Below are 24076 nucleotides of genomic sequence, written 5' to 3' on the forward strand. Positions count from 1 at the left end.
GATCTCTAAGGTCTTTTCCAACCTAATGATTCTATGATGTCTGTGTTCCAAGATGATAAAGACAAGGCATTTAATTTCATTTCCTGGTACCACCTCAAAACACACACGTCCAAGTTAGAATCTGAAATCAAACCCAAACTGATGCTTTTTCATGTTCTATCATTCTTATGCTTGTGGAGGAATTTTTTGGGGTTTGGTTTAGCGTGTGTTCACAGGAATATCATTAAACCACTTGAATTTCCAAAACCAAATCCAAGTACATCAGTACTACAGTAAGGAGCACAAGAACATCCAGTGGTATCTAATCTGTACTTGGCTGTGATGTACAAGTCAGGACATCAGAGCTAGGCACAATACAAACATCACAGAGAAACACACTGTGCCTTAAAGTGTTCACAGTCTTGACAGAGGGAATACCTGGAGGTGTGGGGGGAGAACAGAGACGAAAAGCAATTTGTCCAGTCTCATTCCAGAGGATGTCAGGAGGCCCACAAGCTGCTCTCAGTCCGGGACCCTGTGCATTGTCTTCCTAACAGAGCTGAGATAGATCAGGTCATTGTTCGGGATCAAACATATGTCTTAGCTACTAGACATCTCTTTGTATGTGTTTTGAAATGCATTGGTGAGTTGATGCAAAGAGAAGAAATGGAGGTTTTATTGTGGCTTTATATTTCATGAAAAGAAGCTGAGGCCGAAGCCTTTGTCAAACAGTCTGCTAATTGTATGATATTACATGTGATTAAGGCTGCCAAACAACTGTCCTCTGTTAAATAACATTATGAGACCAGAAGTGCAATTAATATGAGATTATAGTCCAAGATTAAGCAATAGTTCTACATACCATGGCAGAGAGAGATATTCCTCCTCCGCTTTCTCAATTCCTTCATACTAACCAAAAATGTTCTAAAGCCAAAACTCTCTTTTTCTCAGATTGAAAGATTTTGGTTCACGTCTACAGAAGTCAGCTTTATTTTTGACATCAACGTTCACAGCAAAGCTGAGCTCTCAACAATCCTTTACCAGGCAAGAGATCTATTCAGAAGCACAATGATCAGTGTCTGTTTATGCATTAAATGTCAAATTTCTTCTTCAGTAACGAATAAAAAAATACCTCTAAAATAAAATAAAAACAAAAAAAAAATCAAGAAATACAAATTTGCATAGGGCAAACTTAGAACAGCTTTTTTAGATGATTCTGTGAAGCTGGAAGAAAAACACAAACAGTCCACCAGGAAAGGACTTGGCTTGTTATAAGAGGTGCAGAAAATAGTATGACAGCAATGTTACTGCATAAACAATCGTAACTAAAAACCTAAACACAACTGTAAAGGTTTCTAAATTTGGAACAGTGTGCGGGAAGCATTGGGCAGCTATCTCCTGGCTAAATGTAACAGGCTACAAAGAAGGAAGCTTTTGGCTGCTTTATCTCAGCATCAACGCAGTAGATATTTCATAATTCTAGGAAATGAATGATGTGTAAATGCCAATATTGGTTCTCTTCTATGCTGATTTGATGGGATTTTTTTGGTGTCAGATGGAGTTAACAGATCTGGCTGAAAGAAGTCAGATCTGTCAATCCTTTGATCGTTACATGCATATCTCAAAGTTCCACTTTTCTTGGAATTGTGACATTTTACACCTTTCATCTTTCCAGTTCTTGGCACAGAAATCATTTACACTTTTAAAGGACTAATGTACTAAAGCATCTTGGGTAGAATTTACAACTTTTGAATTTGAATAACTTATCAAAAGTTTTCAGTTAGTGAATTAAAAAAAAAAAATAGGAAAGCAAAATAGAACAAACAAGTATAAAGGCTTCTCAGCTATTACTATCAAAACCTAAGTTCTAGTATACAAGGAGTAAAACACGGATATGTTTGTGTACATCCAGCAAAACAGCCTAAAGTATGTTTACGTATCTATATGGTTGCTGTTGTGAGGCAGGATGGAATGGGTAAAGGGAAACAGCCCTCGAGCACAGACTTCTTCAGTTGCTCAGGATTTCTGCAAAACCTCGAGGACAAGATATAGCAGAATCCATCCTCTCCTTCACGCACCACCCCCTCCCTGCTCTGCTGGCCCTCTCCACCAGGCTAATATCAATCAAGCCTTGCTGCAGCCAACATCTTTCTTTAAGGATGCTTAATACTATTTACAGTATCTACTGCAGATGTATTTTTGCAGTGATATTGAGAAGAACAGTATAACCAGCTGAACAGGAGATGGGAAAAAAAACGATTACCTTTGTGGTTGACCTCTTTACAAGCACGTTAAGAGAAATAAATGTTTTCTATGCCCTTTCCCTTCTCCTTGGGACAGATATTATCAGACTCACCAAGTAAAAGGGGGCAAGCTCTGCCCTGCTTCTGGGCAGGGATATATAGATCTGTGTTGGCCTTACGACATATTGGTAAAACTAACATGTAGAGTACTGTAGCGGAGGTAATAGCTGCAGAGTGATCAGATACAGTTTCAAGAGCTGTTTTAGCTTAACACATCAGAGCAGCCGACAGATCTTATGGTATGCACCGCACAGGCTTCTTGCTGAAGCTTGCAAGTGTCACTTGACTCGAGGCTTTCCCTTTTCCTTCCAAATATACACACAACACTTTGGATGGAGGGCAACAGAAGGGTTCTTTTTTTCCTAAATCCTCTGCTGATTTTTCACTGAGTGACACTGAGTCACCCTAACCATTCCGTATAACCCTTTTTGACATTATAGAATGATAGAAACATTAAAGCTGGAAAAGACCTCTAAGATTACTAAACTGCATCCCGAAATGCCACTGCTACACATCTTTTAAATGCCTCCAGGGATGGTGGCTCCACCACTTCCCTGGGCAGCCTGTGCCAAAGAGGTAAAACAAATTTATCCCTACTCAGCAGATTCTAGTGCTAACAGAATAACACATTAACAATTTTCTGTTCATGTTTGCCTTATCCGGTAAGTCACGTCCAGAGAAGCATCAATTTTATACAATTAAATTTATAAGTCTTCCCTTGACTAGTTTTTATCTGTTTTAAAAGAAATTAGAAAGAACTGAAGTTCACAGAAAATTCACTGGCACCCTTCTAAAATGAAACCTTGCCAGAAACTCTTACCTTTTATTAACACCCATGTGTGTATTTTGCTACAGAAGTAAGTCACTTTGTTATTGTCATCTCCTGTAAGTATTGGTGAGCAAAGTACCTTACAATAAAGAATGTAAACACTGTAGGAAGCTTACCAAACTCAGAAAGAACTGCTAAACAGAGGACTGAGAAATCAATATTTATGATATTTTATCAAAAGCCATTATCAGGACAAAAAAAATTAGGGTCGGTTCTATATTTTTCCATACGCCAAAGTGCAAAATTTGTTCTACAAAGAAAATGTCAGACTTTTACTGAAATGTTTGTTCCTTTTGCCAATTTTTTTCATCAAGGGAAAAAAAGTGATTGCATTTTTACACAGATTTGAAAACGGAGGACTTTAGATCAAGAATAATGGGGTAAATTACAGGTTTGCTTCAGGTCCACTTGAAACCAAAAGAAACTTCAGGAAAATGGAGGTACCAGACAAAACTAAGTTCTATCACCACTGACAGTGACATTGTCATTATTTGAAACACCTGTCTGCTTCCAAATAAAAGTCCACTGAACCAGAAAATAAAATCAAATTATGATTTTTTTTATGCGTACTTTCTGTAGAGATGCAAAAAAATTAAATAGCCAAGTTATTCCTGATAGCCTTTCCATCTATGACGGAATGAGTCTGCTGACATTGAGCTTTGCTCTCAGGATGATGCTTTGATTTTTTTTTAAAAAAATAAAAGGTTTTCAGATGTCTTTCTACTGACTAGATGTGTAATTGTGTGCTGTGCTGAAACCTTGATCCATGCTACAATATGTTACAAATTATCTGGAAAACACTGACATTTTCCAGTGCAAATGTCCCTTCTGCTGAATATTTTTCTCGGCATCCGTTCTGCCGCATTTCTTTTTCACTGCTATTCCTTCTGGAGTTTTTCACAATCCTGCTTAATCTTGACTAAGCTCAGGCATTTTTTCCTTGTCAGCAAAGCTCCATCTCTCAATTCAACCTTTCTTACACATCATTAGTAGGTATACTGAATTTATCCAGTACCCTTAATGATCCCAAAGGGGCATGGCTGTTAGACTTTTTCTAGCTGAGAAAGCATTTACTTTGAGTTATTTTCTCTCGTTCTTTTCTAAATTAGGAAATAATCTTTGGGATTCATACCACTGCTGCTTTTATTTCTGTATTTGGTCATTCTATTCCTAAGTTTCAGCAAAATGCTGAGGTTCCCACATTTTTCTGGATAACGCTGAATGATGTCAAAAAAGCCTTGCTAAAAGATTTTGAAAATCAAAATAAACCACTAGGTCCATTTCTCTCTTATCCACTATTTTTTCCTTGCAAGACTTACGAAGACTGCATTTATTATTAGTGGGTTACTGTTTTTTCCTCATCACATTATACTTCACCCAAGAGCTTTGTAAGTCCTACAACAATTCCTTCGAAGGCTGCTAAAGCGTGACTTCTCAGTCCATATTTTCAGGCTCACAAATTTCATCTCTTTGGGAAAAAAAAAAACCCTAAACAGTAAAATGTGGGGTAAGCTAAATCACCAGTACATTCACTATTTTGATTAATACAATTTCCATCTTTATATTTAAATCACAGTTCAGTTCCTTTGGAATGGTACTGCCTAATGTTAGTTATTCTATTTTAAGTATGATCTTATGTTGATTTCTTACTCTTCTTCTTAAAAACTGTTATTAATGGCTACTGTTGTAACCTCTCTTACTCTTAATTTCTCAATATTTTGTTTGAACTCTGTAACGGAATCATTTGCTTTTCCTGAAATTGCATTTTCCTTTCCAGTTACGACTCTTGGACCCTAGTGAATTTTTCTGTTCATTCCCTTTTATGTATTTAAAAAACAAAATACTTCTTTATTTAGTCTGTTAGTACTTGAGCAGTTGTACTGTTAAAGTTTGTGAAGTGATACTTGCAAAAAGTAGAAGGATAATGAAACAAAAATTGTATGACCTATAGTGGAATAATAGAATAAAATTATGCTCTCTTTTGCCCTTGGATTTGCATAAAATTGGCAAAAATGAGAGGCTATACATACATTGATCCCTGTCTTGTCTACTATATAGGTGTCAAAAAAGAATTGAGTAAATCAAGTTTTGAATCAGTATTAATGTCAAAACAGCCATTACATGCCAAGAATATAACTGGCATATTGTATTAATTCCTTGAAATTATTTTCAGTAACTTGTAGAAGTAATTTTCATGTATAAATATAATATTTTGACAAGCACACAAGCAATTACTTAATTAGCTGAAGACATTAATTTTCATGAGGATATAAAGTAGTACCTTCCATATCTGCATTTGGAAATAATGATAGAACTAACCATTGTTGAGAAGCACCTTATTTTCCTGAGGTAACAAGTTTTACATATACTTCGGCATATGGGTATTGTCACAAAAGAGCAAAACGTCTTTGCATCTGGCCTGGCCTGTTTGTGGACTTGCACTGGAGTTCCTGCCAGTATGATGTGAGTGAAGAAGCTACGAGGAGAGATGCTGAGATCTGTGCCCTCATCAAGGGATAAAGACCAGGATCGTGCTGGGACATAGTTATGGAAGGGAAGAGCAAATTCTAGAAGAATAGGTGTAGGAAGGGTAGGAAGAGTCAGATGTTGTTCCTCGTGTAGGGCCTATTTACTTGTCCCGAGGAAAATGTCAAAGGAAGATACGTGAAATACTAGTTGAAATATGGGACAGAAAAAGAAGAAAGTGCACACAGTGACAGGTTTATCATAGAATCATAGAATGGTTTGGGTTGGAAGGAACCTCAAAGCCCATCCAGTTCCAACCCCTGCCATGGGCAGGGACACCTCCTACTGGATCAGTTTGCTCCAAGCTCCATCCAACCTGGCCTTGGACACCTCCAGGGATGGGGCAGCCGCGATTTCCCTGGGAGACCTGGGTGACCAGCCTCCCAGTAAAAAATTTCTTCCTAATATCTCATCTAAATGTCTTCTTTAAGGCTAAAACTATTCCCCCTCATCCTATCCCTGCGGTCCTTAATAAAGAGCCTTTCCCCATCTTTCCTATAGGCCCTCTTTGAGTATTATAAGGCTGCTATAAGGTTTAAAGCAAAGATTTTCTGATCAGGACGCTTTTTCAATAGAGCAACTGTTGTAGGTATCCAAGGGAAAAGGTCTACATGGCAGGACCTAGTGGTTAGATGGGAATACAACTATCTGAGGATCTGTTTGAAAAAGCAGTAGGGCAGGACATAGATTGTCTTTTCAATTCTTTAGATGTGCTAGAGACTGCTTTTTTTCTTTTATGAAGTGGAGGAAATTACACAGAAAATAGCTATTATAGATTTAATTCAAATTCTGTAGGAGGAAGTGGTTGAGAAACTTAAAGTGGAAGTTAATTCAAGAGAAAAAGATCATAAAAATGATAAGTCTTCCATTCTTCCTTTAAATTGCAAATAACAAAATAAGGGTAATGGACTTCAAATAGCTCAGGGAAATGCAAGTATCTGAGAAGTGATAAGGAAAAAAGAAATGCAAGAGATAAAGGCACAACAGCAAATTATCCTAACAGGGAGGAAAGATTAGAAGTACATAAAAAATTAATATGGTTCCATCAAGAACTCTTTAACAATCTGAAAATCTAAAAGAAAATCATAAAATATAGAAAAAGGGACACATATATAATGCTAAGTACAAAGAAATAGCACAAGCAAGCCAGAATAAAATAAAAAATGCTGAAGCACAGACTGAGTCGCGAGTGGCATGGCAATGTTCATATTCAGTTCAAATGGGACAGAACTGTGCTTGAAATAGCAATAAATCCTATACTGCTTTGTATTGGAAGACTGCTGTTTTCCACAAGGATTGCAGCACATTGCAATGGCTTGTGAATCGGTTTTGACCAGGTTTCCTCCCCACATTTTACATCTCATACGATGCTGTAGTTCTTTAAGTTGTCTAAAAGCAATTTCACACGAGTGAAGCGAAGACAGATGGTGGAGTTGCATTTTCTCAGGTGTCTTTCCCAGCCTTGTTGACTTTTACTGCTCGCTGTCATTCCAAGACGAGGCACGTGTCTGGCCCACTGAAATGAATTCCATGTATCACAGTTTACTTCTGTCAGAGTTGCACATGGTCATACTAAATATTAAAATGATGTTCAAAACAAGATTATGAAATATGATTCTTCACTACATCCCGTGGAGCAGATCTGTGGCTTCATCACTGCCAAGAAAAGTTATTACCTGTGCAGCAGTGTGAAGATCGAGAGCCGCATCATGGAAGGTAACACTCTGGGTGGGTTATACTGCTAACTACAAATAATTTTGTTATGCCATGAAGACACATGGCTTCAGACTATAAGAAAGTCTAAGACTAAGAAGGTTTAATAACATGACACTGAAAAAATTTTTACACAAAGTATACTTATTTCCCAATACTGTTTTACACAGCAGTATAATAAAGTTTATTGTATTTTGTGCTTCTGTATTTTCTCCCTTTCCCTCATTTTTCCAGACTCTGGAAAGACTACTTTGTCATTTATCAAAAAACAAAGTGATAAAAATCATGATTAGAGTTGAGCCACTTTCCATCCGTTTAAATAATTCCAATGTCTAATCACACCACATAGGATAATTTGTAATAAACTTTGCATAATTTACTGACTGAAGAGCTACTGCAACGTAAGGCAAGTTAGAAAGTTTTAACGTTCATTTAAAGCTCTAACTTAGTGAAAACAAATTGATCTTATCTGTTCACTTTCTTTGTTGCTTTTATCAACATGAACACACTTTTTCCGTGATTTCCAAATTTGGCCTTCTATTTATATTCCACGTTGACCCTCGAAACATACAGGGCTTTTTAATAATCTGAGGGCAGTTAGAAGTAATTCTACACTGAAAGAAATAATAACAAAATACTCCTCACTTTTACATGAGGAGAATTTAAGAGTGCACCCTCTTAAATGAAAATGTAGATGGTAAAACAGAGCTTATAAAGCTCTTTTGACAATGATTAAAGATCAAAATGGTATGTTTATTGTACTTGAAACAAGAGTTTCTCATGGGATTATGATCTTTGTTTAACAGACCAGCCTACCTTGGTGTTTTAAATTGGATTTTAAAGTAAGTGTTCTTCAACGTGTTACACCTATCCTCCTATTGCTGTCTCATTTTGTATATTCTAGATTACTTTTTTTAAAACAAAATAACAAACCAAAATAACTTGCAGAAAACAACCTACATTCTGTTTTTTTATATAATTCCATTAGCACTCATGATTCCATCAAAGCAGCATAGGACAGAGAGCTCAGGTAAAGAACAGGTCTAGTGTTTGTGCCTTACAAAAGGACACTGTTACCTCTGTCACCCATCGGTCTGTGTCAATCTGGCACCGTCCTGTGAGAATACACATGTGCACACACACGGATATGTATCTGCACACACTGCCACACTTCTGACATTTTATAATCGTTTCAGGCTTTTTGGTTTGATTTGGTTTTTGTTCGTATATCCTCACCTCCATACACACATTATTCTAGAGGCTGCCTGTATGAAGAAGAAAGATCCTGGTGTTTCTCCAGCTGAGAGGGACCATCTTCTGTGAGGCACCAAAACACCTCAAATAAAAAAGCTGTTTCATGTCCAGGGTTGTGGATGAACACCTGCCAAATGTAAAACGAATGGCTAATTTATAAATAGCAGACAGTATGGATGTTTCCTGCGAGTATGAATGCCCCCATCTCTCTCAAGAAGGTCAGCAAACTATAGCAGCGGAACAACAGTGTGTCAAGTGAAGGGTACGTTTAGATCCTGAGCTTTCTCAGGTTTGTATAATCTACAATTAAAGAGAATAAACTCAGGAATTACAGTCTGGGCCTCGAGGGAAAAGTATTTAATGCACCTTTGTTGCCTGTTTGCCTCTTAACTAGAAGAAAACACCAGTAGTACAGTTGGCTCCTACAGCAAAGGCGGCAGAAACATCTCGGTGGGATCATGGTAGCAGTTCACACCTGAGGACTTCTAAAAGCAGCAAAGCACTGTATGGTTCAGCACTGGTTAAATCCTGAGGAGTTGTTGCCATCTTGACCTTCAAGGGTTGCATAAATACAGAAGTGATGTAATGAATGTTGGAGAAAAAAAAATTATCTTCACGTTTAGTGATCTCAAAAGGAAGATGAACATTAAAAAGACAGACTTTATTCCAGCATGGAAATGTCATGACATTCATTTCAGTGTGCCGTCACCCAGATCTGTGAAATGTTGGGATATCTCCAAAAGAAGACCTTTCACACATGAAAGTAATTTGTAAAGACTAACATAAAAACTTGAATTTAACAAACTATGACCTCATATTCGTATCTTTCTTGATCACCCATTTGGGATCAAGAATCAGATCAGAGAATCCTCCTCTGTATTCACCTATTTGGGTTTAAGGTGAAGACCTGCTTAGATGCTGGTTAGCAAGGGAATAGCTCTGGAAAAAGAAAATGAAAGGAGTCTTCCTGCAAAACAATAACGAAGAGGAGAAAGTATGTAAACAGATCAGTACACTATTTAAACTCTGGGCAAAAACAGAGTCCAGACTCTCCAAACCTCCAAAATACACTGCTTATGCATCTTTGAATCCTTTCTTGCCTGATTACTGCTCTCTGGCCTTACTGCCAAATCTTTTGGCATTTTCTTGGTGCAGAAGTACCACATTACGCTTCTGTCCAAGGGCTGTCTTCCACATGCCTTTGTCAGAGGACACTGATATTTTGGACCAAGATCGGTGTAGTCCCTAAGTGAAGGGAGAAAGAGAGAAGCAAGGCAAAAGTGTCTGCCACGCTCTCTATTGTGGTAGCTGATATTCACGTCTGCAGAGAAATGTAAGCATAATTCAGATAACTTGTCAAGGGAAATATGATTGAATTATCTCTATAGTCCAGCTGAAAGGTGAAATGATGAGCAACCTGGAATTAAATTAAAAAACTAACCCCATTAAAGTATTTAGATTTCCCAGCCTAAGATAAAAGTGAAAACCTTTGAAATTAAGCAGTCTTCCTACCCTTATCTCAAGCTGAAAATGCTGCTGCTTTGGATATCACAAAGGAAACCAGACTGGATTATTGCTCATTTGAACATTGGTTTTCAAATACACCATATTTTCTTCAAAAAAAATAACATTATTCATTTCAGCTTATGCTGGGTATCAAAGTAGCTGTAGAAAAGAACACAAAATAAATTACCAGCCATCCTTTGATCCCAGCACACTCCCACTGCTCAGCTTCCCCACTCCAGAGAACAATGCGAAGGGACCAAATCTCTTCCTTATTCTCAGCACAGTGCTGCACATCCTGAGTCTTTCAAAGCTCACTCCTTTTCTGAAAAATGCCTTTATTCTTAATAAATCTGAAACTCTGATTTCCTCAAATGCTGGTTTCTCACAAGATCTCTCCCTTGCCTTCAGAGTGATTCCTCTTAAAATGTAATTCACGAGTCCCACCTTGTCTGGCTTGAAGAGACAACCAAATAGCTCTCTTTAAGGAATCAAAGTCTATTCATCCATCCCATCACAAGGAAGTACATTTCTGTACAGAAGTATTCCATTCTTAGGTGCAATATAAACAAGAAAACAAAAATGTTTATCTGTTCAAACTAGTTTTCACGTTGGGGCGGTTACCCGTTTGAAGCGTGTGACATGAATCCTTGCTTGCTTTCATAAAGGCATTTAGATAATAATAATGATGAAACAACACCATCTCACCTTTATTCTTGACAGTTCAGTGAAAGGCTGAATCACAGCCTGACAACTCAAATTACTGTAAAACCATAAAATAAACCATATAATCTCTCAAAGCTATAATTCAAATAGAGCCAGGAGGGATCAAAATCAAACTTACTTCATGTATAACAAAGTGTGACCCATTCTTCTGTGTATTTATTTGTTCAGGTGATGCGCCCATACCCCTTTCCTTATGTCTGTTCACAAAGATTTCAGGACAGGCATTTTTTTCTTTGGAACTTGCATGGCATCAGAATAATGAAGCCTCTATTCTGAAAAAAAGGTCAATGGAAAGAGCAGGAATAAAAACATTTACTTACAGTACTACTGTTATTGTAAAAATAGCACTTTTCGGCTGCATTTTGAATAAAAGGAAGACTGTTTGATAGCTCCTGATGCCTTCTACTTCCACAATGGAACCACTTCCATCCTTCAGTGACTGAGGAACAACAACAAACTTCCCCTGATATAAGCTGTATCAAAGGGCACAAAATCATCAGGAGGAAGCTAAGAGAAGGAATAATGATCAGGCTTCTACAATCAGAATTTTCCAATAATATTTCTACAGCCCTCAGAAACTCTGCAGTGGAAGAAAGTTACTATTATGCTTTAGTATTATTCCTCGAGCATTTGCCTTTACCCCAGATAACCATGGAGATATCAATGGAGATTCCCTCGATAAATATTTTTTAAAATTAAACTTTAAACATAAAACCTTTAAAATGGCATTACTTCTTCCATCATCAAAACATTACGCTGGTGTAGTTAAATTTCCCTTTAGCCTTGGGTTTGGATTCTACAAAATTAAATATTCCATTTCAAACCCACATATGGTAGTTCAGTGATTTACACCTCATTTAATTTTGCTAGACGTCAGAAGCCCTTTTAATGAGTGCTTGGAGGGTTTCATTCCATTATAGTTCCAGAGGAGCTGATGCTGCATTTTCTTTCAAATTCAAAAATTTAGTTGGCTGACATCCAACTTGCAATCAAATAATAATGAATTTTTAAAACAACTCCTTCCTAAGCGAATCTCAAGAATAAAATTTAAGAAAAAATACAAGAACAAACGTGCCAGATCTATACAAGTCTCCACAGCAGTTGCCTGAAAGACAAAGTGTCTTGCTATGGTTTCTCAGAAACAGAACCAGTAACCTTCAAAATCTTTCTACATCTAATCAATGGAAAATATTAACAATTCCAGTGTTCCTGCTATAATAAAAAAAAATAAGCTAAATGCAAAGACAATCTGAAGAAGCATCTATTTAAAACTTTCTATCCTGCTAACTCTCTGTTGCATTGGGCAGGTTGAAAGTGCAGAGGCGGAGTAGAAACCTGGAGACATAAGCACAGTCCAGGCAGATAAACAGGATTGGTATTGAGAAACCATGGCAGAGAGCAAATACTAAACAAGGCATCAAGAGACTGGAGTCCTATGCTTGATTCTACCACCGATTTTCTATATCAGGATGTCACAGCATTCCATTTATCTGCCTTTAATTTCTAAACCTGGAACAGCCTTTGTAACGCATCCATCTTCTCCCTCCTCTGCCTACCTGTTCTCATAACATCCTGTATGCAATAACCTCCGCCACCCAAGAAGAGAAGAAAAGGCATCTCTCTGCACTCCTGTAAGCAAAGCAAAAAAAAGCGACCCCTGACTTTTATCACAGACTATTTGGAGAACAGTAAACAGAGAATTTCCCAATTTTAATGGGTATACCTGTTTTGAATGGGTTCGTTTTCCTTCACCTTTTGTCTGATAGTTTTCTAAGAGTAATTTTCACTTTAGAAAGATGATTTTCATAAACTAAAATACCCTTTATTATTCCAGTGAGTTGTATGTGGCCATATGGCATATACTTCATGTATATTATTGATTAGGAGTCTTGCTAGAAAGTTGCATTGTCAAGACCTGATGTGCACCTGAGGTGCTTCTTATGAAGATATTTGTAAGCACATTTACCACCTACAGTTAAAAAACAGTTATTTGCTTACTGCTTTAATACTGCATAGCTCCAAGTGTCATCTGATCTGCTAGCTAAATATTTATATAATAAATGTTAATAAAATAGTAAAACAATAGACAAAGAGCAGTCCAGCAAGAGCAAAAATTTAATCAACAGCCTACTCTCCTGCATAAAAACAAAATCTTGCCATCGCATGCAAGATGCTTTCCTGCCTATTCTGGGAGTAAAAGGACACTGATGTTCCCTTATTTCTTTATACAAATCTGTAGGAAAGGTGACAGTTCAACTTTTATACAGAAGTAATTTTCATTTCCTGAAAGGTAGGATTATGTCTTTGGATGCAGTGATCCTCCTTCAGTTCCTTTTATTACCACAGAAATATAAAGCTGGAAGGGAGGTCACGTAGCCCTAGCTTTCTCTTTTTTAATCTAAAAGAGCACTAGTTCACAGAGTCTTTCTTCAGCGACTGTATTTTCTAGACCTCTGACTGGTCTCTACCATCTCTGTTCCAAAAGCACTCTCACGGTTACTCCATTGTACTGAAAGGGCACTGATTCTAAGGCAAAACTAAATTCCTTATTTAACTTCCCTTTTCCCTTTAACTTTTTTTTTATTTTTATCAATTGTAAATGCAACCATACTAAAGATACTTTTCCAGTAATAACATGTCCTCAATGGCATAACAACTTCTTCCTCAATGTTAAGTATGCTCCCTTTTTATATGCCTGTACAATTTACTAGCACATAGCCAAGTAACAAATTCAGAGTTTAACTTTCATAAACACACCATCATTTCTTTTGTGAATATCCTCAAACTACAATTTTCGTCATTTCAGTGTGCACTCCTTTACTGGCCTGGAATTCCCTTGACATAAAGCTCTTTGCAAAGTGGTTTTTCTATGTTACGATATGCACTAAAGATGAAGAAATTGAGCAATATAATTTTTACCATTGGATAATTGAGATAAATCTTTTTTTATGACTGTTTTAAGAGAGTAATGCACTGAATCAGTACATTTCTATTATTTTCATTAAATGGATGTAGAAATTCTTCATAAACATGCTAAAACATAGGCACAAATTAGGACATCATGAATGACCGTGATCAGCTCTGTACAAAGGCTTTTCAGTTCTCTCTGGTGCTGCATTGTTTTAGAATGTCGTCTTGAAATGTTCATGAAAATACTCCTCTTATGAATATATTCAGGATGTAACGAGTCTACAGACTTCTTGTTGTAGTGGACATTGAAATCTACAGTCCTGCAAAGTAAGGATTGCTCTTGGTTTCAACTATATGCCTACACAAAAATGAAATCAATAAACATTACTAAAGATCTCAACAGAAGTCATTATTTCATTACTATTCTCAACATCACCCTTAAGCTCAGTCGCACCGTTCCTTTATTGTAGGTCTAATAGGCAGGTTTTGAAATACAAACTGCACGTTCTAGTGCTCATTTGGAATGAAAATGGGTGGCAAGATGATATCACAAATTACTCCACAAAGCTCATTGTAAGTCTAGGTGGAAGGGAGTAACAATCTTCCTTTTTCTAGCTCTGTTGCATTACCAGAGACTCAGTTCTTCTCCACTATAAATGTTCTCTTTGAGAGGGATGTGTTGGAAAGCGCAACAAAGTACAAGCATAGACATTGAGAATCCCTTGTTTTGCATCACAGCAGGAAATGAAGAACTTTCCTTGTGTATTTGCAAAAGCCAGTGACATTCTGGAAGCACAAGTAATGCAATCGAGGGTTCTGCCTTCTGAAAAAGACAGCAGAACCTCTCATTCTTCTGGTTTTATCTTCAACTTCTCAGCTTGGTAACTGAATGGAGTTCATCTCTGTTATGTACTCTACTGTTTTAACATGGATTTTACTGGTCCAGAGCTAGTTGGCCACTGAATTTCACATTCAATTGAATTTGTGCTGGACATCAATTTGTAAGAAACAAAAGCGAAACATAAGTTAAACACCTGGGCTCAAGGAGTGTTTGCAGACAAATGCTCTTGAGCTTCTAGAAATGTTTCTTCCAAAGCAGCATGTTTTTGAGACCACGTAGAAGTCACAATGCTACCTGATGGTGTTTTCATTCTCTGACTCACTGAAGAAATTTTGTCTCTCAAACTAGAGTCAGATTTTTCACTTTTAGTTTTAATCAAAAGGCATTAGTGCATTTCGCAAATAGCAAAACAATTCTTTCCAACATCAATGCAGAAAATTCCTCTTTTCCCACTTCTTCAAAGTCATTTTTTAGCATGGAAAGAAACGTATACATTGAGATATTTCACACACAAAAATTAATTCTGGTGAAAAATGGGTAACTACCCCAATGGTAGTGATTTACCCGTTGCAGAAATGTCAAAGGTTTATTCAGGTGGGAAACACCATTTTTTAAATGAAAAAAAAAAGCATCTTGGAAGAACAGGGGTAATGGAATTACTCCTGGAGGAGTTAGCTGAAGGGGTCAGCTGTTTGTACAGCAGGTTTTCAACATGTGAGGTCTATCAGTTTTTCTTAGATTAAAATGTATGAACTTGTTCTACACTTGTTTCTGATGGCAAAGGAAAAAACATCAACGTGGGATACTAAAAATGCAACTTACTGGTTTAAAAATGAAAACTGGATCTTCTGGAGACTTCTTTTCCCTTTCCGAATTGCTTTTCTTCTCTGTTTCCAAGAACACCAAAGCTAGTGATCCTCCATCTTCCAGAATCAGGGCTGCAGTACCCAACATGACAGCATCCTATGTACAGGTATTGAAAATGAGTGCCTGCTTTCTTTGGATATGAAACCAAATTTTAATGCTCTGAGTTTTAAGTAATAATATGAAATACTCACTTTCAGTGCAGTTTGCCAGAAATTATTTTTAACAAAATACCAATATAGTTGGGCTTCTCTTTTCTAACTACTAGAGCATAAATGCTTAATACAAGGAACTCTGCAATCAGAAGCATTGAGCAAATTCACCCATTTATCCCTTTGTGATTCTCTGAACCCGTATTCCTGCATCTGCTGCATCGACACTTTCAAAACCAGTAGTGTGGAACGAAACATGGCTCTATCACTCAGCCCAGAGTGATGATACCGGGAGGGGAAAAAACACAGAGACATGAAAAGAAACACACAGGAAAAAAAATCAGACCCAAGCCAAGACTCCGATGTAATTCAGATGTTTGAACATCTTCAGTTCCAGAATTGCTACAACCATTCAGTTAATCGGAATCCTAAAGGTCACCCTGGGTAGCCTTGTATTCTTGTATTCTAACTTTAGCACTGGACAAACTCGTTTCAGGTACAAAACTAGTCAGGTTTTCCCAACAGTTGCTGGGAAATAACCCAAGTGAGATTATAAACAATGTAATCTGAGAAACTGGCTTGAAGCCTTCGCAAAGGCTTTCGTAGAGACTGTTGGCTCACTCCAACCTTTTTAAAATATTAAGTATATTTTACTGGTAGCAATGTTTTCCCATTGTTCTGCTGTCTCAGCCTGGAATCATAACTGGAAATGTCTCTTTCTAGGCATAAAACAGACTGATCGATCAGACATTGGATGTAAGAGTGGCAGGAGTCTGTGATGTACAGAATAGGGGAAGAAAGCGAGTGTCAACGTCTCAGCATGATCAGAGGTAGAGGCCTGCATCAAAAAGGTTTAGTAGCTTCTCCAGTAATGGATTTTTCTTGAACTGGCAGAGGAAGACATAGCTATTTTGAACAGTTGAAAAATTACCTTCTTAAATTACTAAATGCCTTTGAAGTGAGAAATAAACTGTAAACTAAAGAGAGCAGAAGGCTGGAACTTTGGAAAGGAACATGGATACACGCTATGGGTATCTTTAAGGAGAAGACTGCTTTGCGTCTGGGAGAAAAGCGGAATTTTCTGGACTAAAAACCCCCAAAATACCATAACAATTCAGGGAATTAAGGCTCCAATTCAGAGGAATGGAGACGTCAATGAAATCTGAACCTGGGCTATAAGCAGATATTAAATTGCTCCTTATTAAGCAAAGGACTTAGCAAATTGTTTAATTTATATGCGGTTAAAATGAAAGAAAGTTCATCATATGCTTAAATGCTTTTCTAATTTGGAACTTCACAACCTTTCCCTGGGAACTGATAAAGAATATCTGCAACAGTGTAGAGTTGCTGTAGCATTTTTCCATATTTCAGTGAAGCCACAGCAATACAGCTACTAAATGCAGGCTTTGTCTACTTTTAAAAATTAATGCTCCCTGTGGGAGCTTTGTTAATAGTCAGAACTTAATTGCTTTACAATGTCTTTTCATTCCAATCAAGACCATTTCTCACAACTTACTGGGTTGTAGTAGTAACAAATCATTCCTTCCAGCAGTAAGAGTGATTATCCAAACCTGTTATATAGAACTGGGGAAGGTTTCCCTCCAACAGAGTCTAAATTGAGGATTTTGTCCCTGTGTTTGTTCCTACTGCACATCACCTTTATGTACGAGAAAAACTGAAGTAAATCAATATTTTTACTGGTTTGTATTTCTGATTTTAACTACTGCTTGACCTTTCTTGTCCTTGTTGGATTCATTCTGCTCAGTAAGAAGGAAGTTCACTTAATTCTTGCCCATGTGAAGGTAAAATTTATAATTAGATGAAAAAACAACATACACTGGGATTTTTTTTCCCCCCTCTAGATAACGAGCTCTTTATAAAACAATTTGTCCAGGGGGTTACATAGTGAAACAGCTGAAAAATCTGACCTACCGCTTACTGCGGTAACTAAGAATCTTATTGACTTTAGTGGCCTTGGATCACGATCTACATGAAAATGTGTCTTTGTGTTTTGAGACAAATAAGAAAACAGAATTTAAAGGGACACATTGTTTCAGACAGACTCATTCAATTCCTTAGCAACAATTTAAGAAGCCACAAGGGAAATGAGTTTTTATGGTCTCATCATTTCTTTGATGTAAAAGTGCACACTCCATCTTTTTGGCATTTCGTTCAACAGCAGAGCACATGAAAAAAAGAGCCCCACTGTGCATAAAGAGAATAAAATATGTTCAAGACGAAACAGGAAAAGAGATTCAGGTTAATACGAAGGTCAACCTCTTTCTGTGTTTCAAATCTACACTTTGCTGAGATCTTAAAGAGAAGTAAAAAAAGCTTTAATCTTCAATGCTGTCATCCCATAGCTGGAGAAGAATTAAAATCCAAACAGAGATATTTTAGCTGATGTTAGAATTGTCAATTGCTGTTAGATTTAAATTACGTGTCCCTGAATATCTGGTCCCGTGACCAGACCTTATATGTCACACATTGTTCTTTATATTAAATAAAGGTAATGTTTCATTAGGAGTATTAATAAACGCCCAGACCATTTTTGCATTCCCCTTACCTCTTTCTGCACTGGAGAGCATTGCACTAGCTTAGCTCAGGGAGCGTCAACTTGCAACAAAGCCACAGATTTAGACCAATTTGGACAAACCAGCTTATCTCCCCAGCTGCTTCCACACCTTTTGTGAACTGGAACCCAACCTCCAGTCTGATGTGGTCCCACAGCTTAGAAATTCCAGTGCCTTTCCGGTCTCTAGCATGTGCTGGCCGGAGGTGGCTGTGCACCTTCGAGCAGGCGGTAGGTACAGATATCAAGTCTGGATTCAAGACCTCTCTATGAGTGCAGCGTACAGGCAGCCCGAGCTTTAAACCTGCAGGAGAGGAACGCAGTACACCTCTGCCTCGCCGACTCGTTGAAGAAGAAGCAAACTGCACTGTAAGGTATTCGGGTACTGTGAGATTGGGCATGGAGACTAAAGAGCAAAGCAAGAGGATCCATATGAATGACAAGACTGGAAAAGTGTCTCTCTCAGGTAATTTGAGTGGGTTTACCCACGGACAAAACTTTTAGTAGGACCTGTTGCAATAGGACAAAGTGTAACGGTTTTAAACTAAAAAAAGGGTAGATAAAGGCTAGATAGAAGGGAGAAATGCTTTATAATAAGGGTCTTGAAACACCAAAACACGTTGCCCAAAGAGGTGGTAGGAGAAATTCAAGGTCAGGTTGGATGAGCTCTGAGAACCTGATCTGGTTGAAGATGTCCCTGCTAACTGCAGGGGGGTTGGACTGGGTGGCCTTTAAGTGGCCCTTCCAACCCGAAGTATTCTATGATTCTGAGTGTGGGACACTTACATTCTCCCCAAGCTCAGCTCTTTCAGTTTGGGGTTGTTTTTTCACTGCTTAACAACAAACAAACAACAAGCAAAAGAGTTACTACTTGGAGCATGAGCTGACAGATCTGCTGTAGAAATGTTTCATCAGCTACTTTGAGATTTAACTTAAAATGTTTTTCGAATGCCAATATTTTATTCATGTCCTCAGTTACCTCTCCTGTGCAGAAGAACTGCTGGACAGTGGCAATGTCATTTATTACAGCCTAACAAAACTTAAATTCAATTCTTTCAATCACATAATGTAAGTATGTTTAACCAGTAGTGGTGGAAAGAGTGAATATTGTCTCTTTTGACTAGCTGTATTCTTTTCCTCCTACAAAGCAAAACATTAATATAAAAAAGGGAGTGGCCAACTAAAAAAAACCCCACACCCAAATCTGACTTCCAAGCATTGCACTATTTGGGCAATAATAAAAGCAGTCGAGAATCTATATTTGTAATAATACAAGGATAAGGGAAAAGGTTTTCACAAAGACCTAAGAATTTCTCTGTTATTTAAAACTATGAACACATAACTTGGACATGATAATTGGAAGTATGGAAAGAAAGAATAAATGTTACCCCTGATACTGTTTAATGGCTAAGTGTTAATAAATGTAATGCAGTATATAAAGGGTGTCTACCAAGAGGATGGAGACTCCCTTTTTGCGAGGAGTCACATGGAAAAGACAAAGTGTAGTAGGTATAAGTTCACCGTGAGAACAGTTGAGCATTGGAATAATCTCCCCAAGAAAGTGATGGATTTATCTACACTGGACGCTTTTATGGCTCAGCTTGACAGGGCTCTGGGCCATCTCATTTAAAGTATATATTACCTAAAAAGTTGGACCAGATGATCCCAGAGGTCCCTTCCAACCTGGCATTCTGTGATTCTGTGTTACATCAGAGAAAGCCGTTTGTTTGGCAGTTTCTTAGAGAGATGACAATAAAAGACAGTATATTTTGCTATTTTCTTCGCGTATTTACTTTAAGTAGTGTTTCCTAGGAACAGACTACTAAACTGGGAAGCTGGGTTCCCCGGTTTTCCCTTTGGTCTGGGTCCAAGCTGTTGTTTTGCTTTTCCCTTTTTGCACGATCAACTTGGAAAGACTTCATATTTCAAAAATTAAAAGCTTCCTATTTTGGTTTTGTATCTTTCTACCCTGCACTTCAGTCTTCCGTTATAGTTCACCAGAGGACAAAATGGTCTATTTTTCAATTTTTTTACCAGAGGAAGGTGGTCAATAATTAACAAAATTCCTGAAATTTAACTACTACTGAAAGCACAGCTAAGGACAGAGTTCATAGATGCTTCTGTTTTCCAGCTCATAGCAATAGCTGCTTCAGCTCCTGGTCTTAGAAGAGAAACCACTTTAAATGGACATGGAAAGCTGGCAAGACCAACTGTGTCTGCTTCTACCCCATAACCAACTACTGTTGTGCCCCAAACAGCCCATCAGTGGTTAACTGGAAAAGATGATAGCGAATATTGTTACCTGAATGCTGAACATCAAGGGAACAGAAGTAAGAGAACACAGCCATTATGTTCTTTTATGAAATCCATATTATAGCAATAATTGCTGCTATATTCTTTGCCATTTGTTCAGGGAAAAAAAGAAAAATCCCAAGAAATGATAACAGTATTAAGACTTCTCTAACTTTGATCCAGATGTAAAACAGGTTGCATTTAGCTTGCCTACAGCCAACAGCTCTCTGCATGAGCTCTGAGCCCAGCACTGTGTTACATTAGCCTTGGGTATCTTTGAAATTTAGTTCTCTTTCCTTTGATCTTTTTATTTTGTTAATCTTCGTTGTTCAAATTGGTGGTGTTTAATTGGGGGAATTCACCAGTTCAGGTGTTTGACGGGAAGATGGTCCCTATTTGACATCATATAATAAAGAGGCTGATTAAGTGCACCGATGATTTTTCGGAAGAGAAGAGGAAATAAGCAAAGTCACAGGTTAAGATAAACAGCAGCATGAGATTACAGCATCAGGAAGAAATTTATTTGGAAAGGAAAACAAGGAATAAATATTTTTCTCTCCACTGTGAACAAACTTTGCATTTCAATCCTCTGTATTAGTGCCTTCAGGTCTCATTTTAGGCTTCTTTTTCTACTGAATATTTTTGCGTACGGATTCTGCAGCCTAATGTCTTTTCAGTACCAATTTAAAGTTTCTCCTCACCCTTTCATCCTTTAGTAATAAGCGTAGACACCAGCATACCTGTTCTACTTTTTGTTCCCCAGTAGCTCGAGTGCAATTTATATTTTTGCTGGTTCAAACCTCAGCCCTTCAAGCACATTGAAATGATGTAGCTGACTGGATTCTTTATGAAGGATTTTGAAACTATTTCTGAGCAGAATACTCAATGACTAGAGTAAATCTTTACAGTATTTGTATACAAAACATTTGCACGTGAAGGTGGCACATTTAAACTCTGAAGGGATCATATCCCTCTTGTTAAAAAAATCATGAGTGCTCCACAAAAATCCCAACTAGTATTATCTCTGTAGCTGCGTTACTTCTTGAATTAAACGCGTCTTGTGAGGATGCATAGGGAGTATGAAGAATTTGCCCTTTATAACGCAGGCAGTACCCTGCAAACCATGGACACCAGAGCCGATGTGAATAATGGACTTCTAAGTGGCTGCAAAATCTGCTGCCTCATCCTTGGAATTGCACCATTATTGATTTCCTGCCCATGAACCCTTCTCCCTTGCCCTTCAACCTGCCTCCACAGTGGCTGCGCTCACGAAGTATATCCAATTGAGAGCGGCTAAAGATCAGACTGAAACTGCAGAGCACCGCTAATATGCAAATGTCTGCTTTCTTTTTATTTTCGTAAGGAAAAATGCTTTTTAGGGTGTCTGTTTTCCATACTCTCGCTTTCGTCTTTCTTTGGACGCTGCAGGGAAGGCACAGATGCATCAGGCATCCTGACAGGTTGTTATTCTGCTGCAGAGGGAGTGTTTCATGGACATTTTTGGCATTGATTCCTGGCCACGTTTTGGACAAGGTCACTGCAAACTGCCCTTTTGCTATTACATCACCAGAAACTATGCTGGCTTTGGCTTTGAGACCTACTAGTGGAAGGCAGTAGTGTGCCAAATGTCAAAGAAAATGTATTTATTTAGAGATGACACTTATCAACATCATAGTGAGTGCCAGAACAAAGATATCCTGCAAGTGACTGGCTACAATCAACATTGCATGAGCAGCCACCACTGAAAAGAATCCCCAAAAAAACCCAATTATAGTAGATGGATGTTGCTTTTGCAAAGCAGGTAATAGCATTTCTGATACTTGTTAAGAAGAAAAATTGTCAAGAACCTACATAGCAGTTGCTAAGATATAAGCTGTAATTATACGAAGCTCTAATAATGTTGATGAAAACTAGAGACACAATTGGCAGAGGAGAAAGAAAGAAAACCATCATCTTAAAAGTGAAATTGGTAGAAAGCCAAAGAATAATATTATTTTAGTGATAATGCTGAGGTATATCACCCTTTTAGAATTCTGTATAAATTATCTCCCAGACTGTTTAGGAATAGATGTTTTGTCTTAGCTAGAAATATGCATTCGGGGGAAAACACAAACTAACCGGCTGCCAATGCCCTGACTTATTGTCAATCAAACTGCACTATAAATGAGAAAGATGATTGCCAGGCTGGTTATGGTGAGGAGTTCAAATCACAGTCCCCTGACTTATTGTCAGTCAAATTGTATTATAAACAAAAATGATATGACTGTCAAACCAACTACAATAGGATGCCTCTAATATCTAGTACAAGACAAAGGAAAAATTATACCTAAGCTATTATAAGAGAACTAAAAGAGCATATGAAGTGAAGAAAAATATTGACTATCATACACAGCTTGATTTTTCCAGTATTTTTGCTTTTTAATGTTAGCATCACTGACCTCTCTGCACCTGGAGAACGCTTGACACGTGGTTCTCAGCCATCTGCATTACTTTTCTGTTGTAAATTCTTCCCTGTTTGGTCTCATGTTGGCCAAATTCTCTCACACGGGTGCATAGGCTGTCTGGAGAGGAACAGAGCGCCCAGGGGAGGTCACAGAATCACAGAACGGTTGGGGTTGGAAGGGACATCTGGAGCTCATGCAGTCCGATCCCCTCCTAAAGCAGAGTCACCTACAACAGAGTGCAGAGAAATGCATCCAAGAGGGTTTTCACTGTCTCCAGAGAAGGAGATTCCACGACCTCCCTAGGCAGCCTTTTCCAGTGCTCCATCACCCTCACAGTACAGAAGTCTTTCCTCATGCTCAGGTGGAACTTCCTGGGTTCCAGTTTGTGCCCATTGCCCCTTCTCCTGTCGCTGGGCACCACTGAACAGAGTCTGGCCCCATCCTCTTGAGATATTTAAGAGAGGGAAAACAGATAAGAATCTCTTGCTTCAGGAATTAGTCGCGACCCTTGCAATGCTAAGCAGAAATTCGGTGAGCAGAGAAAGAGAAGAATGTTGGTCCAGACCAACAAAGTCTGATTTGTGACCGAAAGAGAAGGAAGCAGCAAAAGCAGGATAACAACCAGTATATTCACTATATCCATTCACAATCCAGTCCATTCAATCTTTTCACTGCTGCCTTTTTTCCTATACTTATATAGGGTCTGGGTGCCTCTGTGCCATGTGTTACCCGTCCCTCAATCCTTGTTATATTCTAAGATGTTATTTAGCTTGAATTATATGACAGTACTGCTGTCTTTAAAACATTAGTGTAATTGGACAAAACTGCTACATCCTTTCATTTGTACTTAACCTTTAAAGACACATTTCTTTAAAAACACCCAGCAGGGCCCTATTTTTGACTCTCTGGCTGAATGCACCTGTAAGATTCTCCAAATTTATCATGAGCATGATAACACAGGAATGAAAAACACAATAAAACTTAGGTTTTTTTATTTTTAGCTGAAAATGTAATATTCATTTGTGGAAAATGTCAGGATACTTACTTTTTAGTGTTGCTATATTCAACGTCACACTTTTCCCCATTTCCTATATACTATTTATTCAAAAGATGCAGTTTAATCTGTTTTTCACCTAGGAAAAAAAAATGTTAGGGACACAAATCTGGC

General features: G+C 37.9%; 1 long non-coding RNA gene across 1 annotated transcript; it reads right to left on the reverse strand.

The window, feature by feature from the left end:
• Nucleotides 1-1155: 1155 nt before the first annotated feature.
• On the reverse strand, nucleotides 1156-24076 carry LOC128852762 (uncharacterized). The gene is made up of 6 exons (XR_008450815.1): nucleotides 23954-24076; nucleotides 22903-23134; nucleotides 15407-15547; nucleotides 10952-11105; nucleotides 8587-8731; nucleotides 1156-7153 (listed from the first exon to the last, which is right to left on the reverse strand). It is a non-coding gene; the product is annotated as an uncharacterized LOC128852762 (long non-coding RNA).

The sequence above is a fragment of the Cuculus canorus genome, chromosome 7, assembly GCF_017976375.1.
Source record: "Cuculus canorus isolate bCucCan1 chromosome 7, bCucCan1.pri, whole genome shotgun sequence".
Lineage (NCBI taxonomy): Eukaryota > Metazoa > Chordata > Aves > Cuculiformes > Cuculidae > Cuculus > Cuculus canorus.